Source organism: Homarus americanus, unplaced genomic scaffold, assembly GCF_018991925.1.
Source record: "Homarus americanus isolate GMGI-L3 unplaced genomic scaffold, GMGI_Hamer_2.0 scaffold50080, whole genome shotgun sequence".
Taxonomy (NCBI): Eukaryota; Metazoa; Arthropoda; class Malacostraca; order Decapoda; family Nephropidae; genus Homarus; species Homarus americanus.
In genome coordinates, this window is record NW_024728473.1 from 195,751 (window position 1) to 204,086 (window position 8,336).

Genomic DNA, 8,336 nt, shown 5'->3' on the forward strand with positions numbered 1-8,336 from the left:
ACCACACATAATCTGCCTCACCACACATAATCTGCCTACCACACATAATCTGCCTCACCACACATTGTCTTGCCTCACCACACATAATCTGCCTCACCACACATAATCTGCCTCTCACACATAATCTGCCTCACCACACACAATCTGCCTCACCACACACCATCTGCCTCACCACACATATCTGCCTCACCACACAATCTGCCTCACCACATAATCTGCCTCACCACACATAATCTGCCTCACCACACACAATCTGCCTCACCACACATAATCTGCCTCACCACATAATCTGCCTCACCACACATAATCTGCCTCACCACATAATCTGCCTCACCACACATAATCTGCCTCACCACACATAATCTGCCTCACCACATAATCTGCCTCACCACACATAATCTGCCTCACCACAGACAATCTGCCTCACACACATAATCTGCCTCACACACATAATCTGCCTCACCACATAATCTTTCCCCACACAGTCTGCCTCACACACAATCTCAATACGCGCAAGTCCTGGTGATATGGGTGTGCCATGCATCTTGGATTAAACCAACTGTCAAGGTTAACTGTAAGTAGCCGCTTGTCAAAGGGTTAAACCAACTTCGTCAAAGGGTTAAACCAACTTCGTCAAAGGGTTAAACCAACTTCGTCAAAGATATAAATGTTTACCAAAGATTCGTATTTTTACACATGGTTTAAAATTAGATGTTTTAAGAAAATAAAAAAAAACTATAGGCTCTTGGTAATGCTTTAGTGTCTTCATATATAACAGACACACTTATATAACATTCTTAGGCAGCAAAGAGCATTTTATGGGTTACCACAACTTATGGTAGAGATATAATGCGTGTTTGGGCAGAAATATCTTTCATATACATGTGTCTTGTAAGACATCTTGTAAGAGACCTTCAGCACACACTAAACTTCTGTCTATACGTTAATAATAAAGTAGTGGTATTGACTGACTAGCAGCTCCCAAATAATAATAATAATATCCGGTAAAAAGTGAGTCGTGTTTATCACATCATAAAGGGTGTAAGGTTGTTGGAAATGTACTGCTAACACACACACACACACACACACACACACACACACACACACACACACACACACACACACACACACACACATACACACACACACACACACACACACACACACACACACACACACACATACACACACACACACACACACACACACACACACACACACAACATACACACACACACACACACACACACACACACAACACACACACACACACACACACACACACACACACACATACACACACACACACACACACACACACACACACACACACACACACACACACACACACACACACACACACACACACACACACACACACATACACACATACACACACACACATACACACACACACACACACACACACACACACACACACACACACACACACACACACACACACACACACACACACACACACACACACACACACACACACACACACACACACACACACACACACACACACACACACACACACACACACACACACATACACACACACACACACACACACACACACACACACACACACACACAGTCTATTCTCATCTTCCTTCTCTATGGTGTAAATATTTCTGTTTTGTTTTAATTTATCTTTATTTACTAATACTAGAGCTTTTGTGTACTGGGGTGGTCTCTCTCTCTCTCTCTCCTCTCTCTCTCTCTCTCTCTCTCTCTCTCTAAACTGATGTCTTGACTCAACGCTTTCTCACTTCAAATCATGACTTCAGTTTGACTTCATCTACACTCAACTTCTTCTTCTTTGGCTTCAGTATGATGGTGATAGTCCAGGAATATCGCCTGGTGTTTACTGAGCGATATATGACGACCAAAGTGAAGCCTTCAGATTTTGACACATCAGAAACGTCATATTTTAAGTCAATTAATTCATGAAAGAAATCAATGTAAACTCTGGGCATTCTTTTGTAAGACCTTATATCTATCTTTAACTCGAATGGGTATTGTATGTATGTATGTATGTATGTATGTATGTATGTATGTATGTATGAAATTCTGTACAAGATAATTAACTTTATAACACCTAATAATCTCAGGAGCATCTAGTGGTACACCCCATCCCACCCCCACCACTCACCACCTCCCTCATAACTCCTCCCCTCACACCCTCAAAGGACCTCCCCCACCACCTCCTCATAACTCCCCTCCCTCACACCCTCAAAGGACCCCCACCACTCCTTAACTCCCTCCTCACACCTCGGTCCCCCACCTCACACCCCCACTGACCAGCACCGTGTCGCCTAGGGAGATGTTCTAATGATATTTATACTGATAACTCTCAGTTCCATGGCAGCAACTTTGTAAGTTGTAACAGAGTGCCCAACAACGGGACACATTTACGAACGAGAACCACACTGGGAATATGATGGAAAAGGCATGGAAAGGAAAAGGAGGATGGGAAAGGTGAAAAGAAGGAAGGAAAAGGGGATGGGGAAGGTGAAAGAGGAAGGAAATGAAGGAATGGAAAGATTGGAAAGGGAAGGAAAGGAGGATGGGGGGCGTAGGAGGGGGAGGAGGATGGGAAGAAGAGTGTAGGAGGAAACGAGTTAAGGAGGTAGGAGGATGGTCTTGTAAAACGAGCTGAGAACTGGAGGTTCTTTTAACGGATTTGAGAGATGGTGATGGGAGGCACCGGCTGAGAGATAATGATAGCTCGAGATCAGCTGAGAGGAGGCGATAGCTTGAGACTCGGCTGGAGATAATGGGAGGCTTGAGACTGGGCTGGTAGATAATGATGATAGCTTGGAGACTGGCTGAGAGATAATGATAATGACTTAGAGACTAGCCAGAGATAATGACGATAGTCAGAGACTGACTGAGATATTAAATAGCCAAGACCAAATCTGTACACGATGATAGCTTGGAGCGGGCTTAGAGATGTACCATATTAGAAATATCTCTAAGACGTTTTAGTATTTCTTATCTCGGAAAAGGTCTTAAGTGATTGACACTCTTGACAACAAAATGAATCACTACCATTCAATAGGAAATAGAAACCCAAATTACCAAAACTCTGATGTTAAATTCTCTAGTAAATTCTCATTCGAGTAAGCATTTTATACTAACTATTAATTCTGACATACAGTTAAAGACCAAATAGTAATAGAACTCATTCAATTCCTTTTTCACCAAGAGTTAATACTGACTCTACCTCTACCTCCTGAAGGAAACCATTCAACTTTAACTGAGTCAAAGGCTAATTATAAGCAAATACCTGTTCTCTACCCAGTTTCCCTGGTAACACCACTCCACCCATACATTGTCATTACCTATGACGTGTTTATACCATTACTCTGTGACAACATTGCTGGGGAACTCCACTATCTGGATTCTGACCTGACTCTGACCTAATCGGTAAAGCCCCAGGTCAGCTGCGTGAATATATTTTACATGTCTGTCTGTCAGCCAGTCTGTCTGTCTGTCTGTCTGTCTGTCTCTGTCTGTGCGAAATACAAACATATGTTAGGTTAGGTTAGGTCTATATGTCATTGGGGAACTTTGTCTTGCTACTAGTAGGTCAAGAATGAATTTAGGGTTGCTGACAGAATTGTCAGACTGTTTACTATTCATTATAAATTTTAGGTCAATGAAAACGGGTCTACAGACAGCAAAATATTTAGCAGAAACTCCAAACATAAATAAAGGCAAGAGAGGCAAATATTGAAGTTGATGGACACGAGAGAAAAATGAGCTCCGTGTTAAGGAGTGACGGTCTGATTCTCCATTAAACCCATTATTTTACCTACTGCATTTTCATAGGACCCATTATTTTACCCATTTACTCTACCAGGACCCATTATTTTACCTATTTACTCTACTAGATCCAGATTATTTTACCCATTTGCCTCTACCAGGAGCCATTATTTTACCCATTTACTCTACCAGGAATTCCATTATTTTACCCATTGACTCACAGAACCCATTATTTTTACCCATTTACTCAACCAGGACCCATTATTTTACCCAATTACTGTAACACGACCCATTATTTCAATGGACAAATTCTCTCAGGATATTTGCAGACCCTACCCACCAACTCCCTCCCCACACACTCCCATCTTCTAATACTCTCCTCCTCCTCCTGTCACCCCCACACCCTACCAGCTTCTCTGAATACACCCTCCTTTCTCTTCTTCCCTCACTTCTTTTATTCCTAGCTAAGACCCATCCCTTCCCTCGAAGTCGTTCTCATCCTGCAATCCTCTCTCCCCACTACCTCCCCTCCCTCTCCCTCCCCATTTCTCCCCCCCACAGACACCTCCTCCCTCACAGATGTCTCCTCCTCATAAGACACCTCCCCCCCTCACAGACACCTCCCCCCCTCACAGACACCTCCCCCTGCAGACACCCCCTCACAGACACCCTCCCTCACAGACACCCTCCCCCTCACAGACACCCTCCTCACAGAGACACCTCCCTCCCTCACAGACACCTCCCCCACAGACACCTCCCCCCCCCCACAGACACCTCCTCCCCCACAGACACCTCACACAGACACCTCCTCCTCACAGACACCCCCTCACAGACACCCTCTCTCACAGACACCTCCCCTACAGACACCTCCTCCCTCACAGACCTCCCTCACAGACACCTCCTCCCTCACACAGACACTCCCCACCCTCAGACACTCCTCCTCCTACTACCCATCCTCCCTAATTCATCAGCCTCACCTCACTTCCCTTCCCCACCACCCCTCTTCCTCACCAACCTCCTCACTATCCCCCACCACCCCATTCCCTACCACCCCCATTCCCGCCACACTCCCCTTCTCTTACCCCTTCTCGCCTACCACTTCTTCCTCACTAACTCATACACCTATTTCCCTAGCTCCCTCCCTTTCCTCTAACTCCCTTACCCCCCTACCTCCCCTAACCTTCCCCATTCCCTCCCCCCAGCTCTACCCCCATTTGTCTTCCTATAACCACCCCTTCCCTAGCATCCCTTTTCTCCTAAGACCTTCCCCCATTTCCCTAGTTCTTTCCCTGCCTCCTCCCCCCACCACCCCCCTGCAATATATGGAGTTTATTGGTATTAATTTCGTCGATGACATAAACCATGTGAGTACAAACCCTGAGAGAGAGAGAGAGAGAGAGAGAGAGAGAGAGAGAGAGAGAGAACATAAAGAGAAAGCGAGAGAAAAACTAACAAATGAAAGAGTAAATACAAAAAGAGGAAAAGAGAGAGTAAATAAAGAGAAAGTAAAGAGAGAGAGAGAGAGCCCTGCCGAAACAAATAAAAAATAGCTTAATGGGTTGAAATTTTCACCATAAATTTAGTAGCCTGCAGATAATCCAGAATATTGTGTCAGTGTAGTGTAAGTGAACCCTCATGCATGCTAGTGCTGCTGTATGTATGTATGTATGTATGTATGTATGTACATGTGTGTATGTATGTATGTTGTATAGCCCATATGAATCTTCATATATCAAACTTATGAGACACTAATAAAACAATAAAAATGATTCATTGAACCTCTCTCGTGTTGTGAGTCATAGGATATAATGTTTGTAGACTTGGCCCAGAGATCATAAGGCGAGACTTTCTCAAACCCGGATATGTCTTTCTTTTGCCCAAATTCTTGGTAACACAACACTACCCACCCCTCCCTCCTCAAGTGTTCCTGGCGTGGTATATTTACTTCTTGGCCTCATTATTTATATTTGCAGGAGTTTCCTTATACAGGCACAAACATTTCTTTTATCATGTCATATGAGTTTGCTAAGTGCAACATATCATCATCAGATCACAAATACCGACCCAGGTACAAGTTACTAGGCCACTTGATGCTTCCTGCCCTGTTCGCTAAATTAACGAAATATCCGAAGAAAAAAATTAACGCCATGATCAAGTTAGACAGGATTTATCGTGAAATCTCTAAGTGATGATATAATGCAAATATGAAAATACTAATTACTATTAACGATTGTTATATATACCCTTAAAATACCATGTTAATACCTATGTAATATATACTGCTAAGATAATGAACGTAAAATGGATCATATGAAAGTTACCATCAAATATAATGAAGACGTTGTTCACAAATCGAAATGGCGGTTTATATTAATAAACACCTGTACTCAACGCCATGGTAAAATAAGAAACCAGGGGGACTAAATATATACCTTATCATACTAAGTTGTATCATTCTATAAGACTGTACTTCAGTGTCAGTGGGGTAAATAAGAAACCAGGGGGACTACCATATACTCATTTATATTTGTTGTACTATTCTATATACTGTACTTAAAGTGCCATATGGGTAAACAAGGTTCAGGGGAACTTACTATATACCTACTATATTAAGTTGTACTTTATTCTATATACTGTACTAGCGCCATGGGTAAATAAGAAAACCAGGGGGACTACTACATACCTACTATACTAAGTTGTACTATTCTATATACTGTACTCAGCGCCATGGGTAAATAAGAAAACAACACTAGCAGAAACCAGAGCGCTTCCTACACTCAAAAATAAACTAACTACAAATATATCAATCAACACATCGTCTCTATCTAGTAATATATACAAATGAGCTAATGGTCCTCATCTCAATATCAGTATGTAAGAAATATAAAATAATCTGCCTTCAGGTTTTTGATGAAGACATAAACCAGCTGCCTGGGACACATCACACATATGATTTGAAGAGGGGTCGACTTGTGGTTGATGAGGAGTGTTAATACTGGTCACCTCCCACCACCACCACCACCACCACACCACACCACCACCACCACCTCACCACAACCACCACCACCTCACCACCACCACCACCACCACCACTCAATTAATTGATGATGAAAATAAAGTAGAGCTCAGTGGCCATCCTCCTAATCAACCTAATATAATATAACATAACATAACCTTACCTTTTTTACCTAACCTAACCTAACCTAAACTAACCCAACCTAACTCAACCTAATACAACATAACCTTACTAACCCAACCTAACCTAACTAACTCTAACCTAAAACTAACCTAACCTAAACTAATATAACATAACATAAATATAAACATAACATAGCATAGCATAATCCCAACCTAATCTAACCCAACCTCATCAGGAGATCAGTTAGGCTTACAACAAGGTTCCTAAATACAGGTGAACAAAGATATTTACTTATTAATATACTGATGAAATATTAGTTATTAGACACTTATATATATATACACATACACACGTGCGAACACATACACATACATATACACACATATAAACACACACACACACACATGACACATAAACACATACATAAACACACACACACACACACACACACACAAACACTTTGCTAAGCTACTCTGATACACCCTACCCCATCAAGGCAAGGACACAATGCCACTGCCCATGGAACACATAACCTATCAGAGGGCTGGTAAAGGTCCCCACACATCCATCACAGGCGGGTCTCCCTGTGACAGAAGTGGCCAGCATTGTTCCTTCCTAGGGTCCCCAGAGCATGATCCTTTGCAGTCCCTGGGATGATCCTCTCAGATGAGTCTAACGTGTAACATGTTGGAATTCTGTCGATGCAACCCAACTCAACCCTACCAACCTACCTTAATCAACCTCACTCAACCCACCTGAATCAACCCAATCCAACCTCCAACCAACCTCCAACCCCACGCAACCCACCTTAACCCAGTCCCAACCTAATCCCAACCCCACTCAACCTACCTTAATTCAACCCAACCCAATCCTAACCAAATCTATCCTAACTCATCCCAGCCTCAAACCAACCTGTAACCTGATCCAACTCATTTTTAACTTAGCCTAACCTAATTTCAACCCCAGCCCAACGACCTTAGCTTAACTTAAACTGTTACCCAACCCAAACCTGCAGTACCAATCCAATCCAACCCAACCCATACCCAACCCAACCCACACCCAACCCAATCCAACCCAACCCAACCCAACCTAAACCTAACCAACCCAACTCATACCCAACCCAACCCATACTCAACCCAACCCAACCCATACCCAACCCACTTTTTGAAAGACCTGTAGGCTCGTCAGTTGGGGACATAAAGGCTTCTTCACATCTCCTTATGTAAACGTGAAGGTAAATTTCCTACATGATGAAACGACAGGCGACTCTAAAGTGGCGACTGAAAATGGTGAGTGGGGCAGAGATGAATGAGGGAGAGAGGGAGAGAGAGAAGAAACGGAGAGAGGTAGATGGAAAAGAGAGGTAGTAAAAAGAGACAATGGAAAAGGAGTACATGTAACTGAAACGGAAGCACACTGA